This window comes from Nematolebias whitei, chromosome 1, assembly GCF_014905685.2.
Source record: "Nematolebias whitei isolate Nwh7 chromosome 1, NemWhi1, whole genome shotgun sequence".
Classification (NCBI taxonomy): domain Eukaryota; kingdom Metazoa; phylum Chordata; class Actinopteri; order Cyprinodontiformes; family Rivulidae; genus Nematolebias; species Nematolebias whitei.
Window position 1 is genome coordinate 79,578,200 of NC_056498.1, and position 3,125 is coordinate 79,581,324.

Here is a 3,125-nt window from a genome sequence, read left to right on the forward strand (position 1 = left end):
ATTTTGCCTGCAGCCTTTCCTGCCAGTAATAAAGATGATGTAGAAAATGAAAGTGTTGTGTTGGAGTTGACTCACCTGTTTCAGCTCAGGATCTGTAAAAGGAGTTATTGTTTGGTTTAAAGTCAATTAGCTGTGGGGCTCAGAACTGACTGGACTTAAAATGTTACAGTTGTAGATGTACGTTTTATTAATGTTGATCCAGAGGTTTATGAACTATTTTGATAACAAAGCAACAGTTAAAAATGCACGCACACACACAGACGATTGCCCACATTTGATCTTTAATTAACTCAAACAAAGAAAGTGGTTGAATATCTAGCAGGAACAGGTCAAACCAGTAAATTGTTCTTTGTGTTTGGAGAGTTTCAGATAACTTATCCTGTGCAGATGAAGCAGGAAATAATATTTTATTTGTACAAGAAATAAGCACATTTGATAAAGCCAGACAAAAAGTAAAGCAGTTACATTTTCAGGCTTTGATGGTTTAATATATTTGACTGAACTGCAGCTGATACATTACAACAGAAAACTGCAGGTACAGAAAACAAGTAGATGGGTAGATGTTAGAAGAATGACGTTCTAGCAGAGGAAGGACTCAGCTGACGGTAATGAAGCAATGGAGGTAAATACCAAAATAGTACCGGAACCGGTTTTCTTCATACCACAGAAACACCTTTGCAGTGATTTGTGTGGCCTGCCATGGGATTATTGTGACAGAAATGCTACAGACTGAGATGGTATCTGTGATTTAGCTACATCACCTCAGCGGTCAGAGAATAACAAACATTTGTATAGGGGCAAAGACGCAGGGCCGCACTATTTATGCACCATAAAGCCATATTTCATTGTGGTGAGTCACAGCGAAATACGACTCGTAGAAGGCTGCAGAGAAAAATTGAGGATCAAAAGTTATCCCTGTTTTAGTCAAGACCTCTTTAAGAATTTCTGCATTTTGCTGACCAGCACTGAGAGTTGGGACTCCATCAAAACTCCTAAAAACAGAGACAAAGAAATGGTTAACTTGATGTCTGTTGAAGTCAAAAACTGTCACGTTAAAGTTTATAATGTTACGATCTTATATCTCTACACACATTCTGACCTAAAATATCTAGTTAGAGGCAACGTGGGCTACTTTTATTACAGATTTAGGTTGTAACAAGAAAACAGTGTGTTAAAATGTAAATGAGGTCATGTCTTACCTGACATAGACTGTGGAAGCGTCTTTGTGCTCTATTGTGACAGACGTATCTAAGACCTTTACGTCCAAACCAGGAGGGAGAAACCAGGACAAGGATATAAGATCAGAACCTCCAACCTTTCTCATGGTGATCAGTGCAGGCCAGGAGTCAGGCATCTTTTGACCTGGAATAAAGAAAAATGCTCCTGGTTATTTAGGTCTTTTGCCACTTGATCCTTTGAGGAGAATTTTGAGAAGCTAATGAATGAAGAGAACAAAAGAGAAGAGTAGAGGTCATAGAAACTGTGGACCAGGGAGTGGGAAAGATTAATGAGGGTGAAGTCCAGAAATCTCTCAAAAGAATGAAGAAGGGGGAGGCAGTAGGAGCTGATGACATACCAGTGGAGGTTTGAAAATGTCTTGGAGAGATGGTAATGAGGTTTTTGACTCAAATATTCAATGCCATATTCGAGGATGATACAATGCCTGAGGATTGGAGAAGTGTGCTGGTGCCCATTTTTAAGAACAAGGGTGATGTACAGAGTTGTAGCAACTACAGGGGAATTAAGTTGAGGAGTCACACAATGAAGATCTGGGAGAGAGTTGTGGAAGCTAGACTTAGATGAGAGGTGACTATTTGTGAGCAGCAGTATGGTTTCATGCCAAGAAAGAGCACCATAGATGCCATATTTACTTTGAGGATGCTGGTAGAGAAGTACAGAGAGGGTCAGACAGAACTCCATCGTCTCTTTGTGGATTTAGAAAAAGCATTTGACAGGGTGCCGAGGAAGGAGATGTGGTGTTACATGAGGAAATCTGGAGTGGCAGAAAAGTATGTTAGACTGGTACATGACATGTATGAGGACATCAGGACAGTGATGAGATGTGCTGTAGGAGTGACAGATAACTTCAAGGTAAAGGTGGGGATGAATCAAGGATCAGCTCTGAGCCCCTTCTTGTTTGCTCTGGTAATGGACCAACTAACAGATGAGGTCAGGCAGGAATCCACGTAGACTATGATGTTTGCAGATGACATGATATGTGGTGAGAACAGGGAACAGGTGGAAGAGAACTTTGAGAGGTGGAGGTATGCACTTGAAAGAAGATGAATGAAAGTCAGTCGTAGTAACACAGAGTAGATGTGTGTGAATGAGAGGGAGGCTGGTGGAACAGTGAGGCTACAAGGAGCAGAGGTCACAAAGACGCAGGACTTCAAGTACTTGGGGTCCACTGTCCAGGAAAATGGGGAGAGTGGTAAAGAGGAGAAAAAGAGCATCCATGCAGGATGGAGTAAATGGAGAAAAGTTTCAGGAGTGATTTACGACCAGAAGGTGTCAGCAAAGGTCAAAGTAAAAGTTTACAAGACGGTAAGACCAGCTATATTGTATGGTCTGGAGACATGGACAAAAAGACAGGAGAAAGAACTGGAAGTGGGAGAATTGAAGTTGTTGAGGTTCTCCTTAGTAGTGACAAAGATGGATAAGATTAGGAATGAGAACATCAGAGATACAGCACAGGTTGAACAACTGGGTGATAAAGTTAGAGAGGCCAGACTGATGGTTTGGGCATGTCCAGAGGAGGGACAGAGGGACAGTGGGTATACTGATAGAAGGATGTTAGAAATGCAGTTGTCGTTGCACATCATTATTTCATTATAATTTTATTTTTCTCTCTTTGGAAAAAGGCGAGATGAATAAGATCATGTTTGTGTTTGATATAAATGTTAAATCTGTCTCTGCGTATTACATTATATTTTTATAAATGTTGATAATAATGATGTTAAATATTAGGAAACTAATACCCATTACACCTATTTTAGTTGACTGAACTTTTTTGAAGTAGATTTAGTCAACCAAAATATATTTACTAAAACAAAAATGACTGTAAATTAAATTTGAGCTAAAACTAAAATGCATTTTTGTCAAAAGAATAAAACTAATTAAATTTA

At 39.5% G+C, this 3,125-nt stretch overlaps 1 long non-coding RNA gene across 1 annotated transcript in view; it reads right to left on the minus strand.

Moving 5' to 3' along the window:
- Window positions 1-271: 271 nt before the first annotated feature.
- LOC119420319 overlaps window positions 272-3,125 on the minus strand; it is an 81,307-nt gene continuing 78,453 nt past the window's right edge. Inside the window, exons 2-3 of the long non-coding RNA XR_005187295.1 lie at window positions 1,200-1,362; window positions 272-992 (exon numbers count right to left, since the gene is read on the minus strand). This is a non-coding gene — a long non-coding RNA (uncharacterized LOC119420319). The remainder of the gene's footprint in view (window positions 993-1,199; window positions 1,363-3,125) is intronic.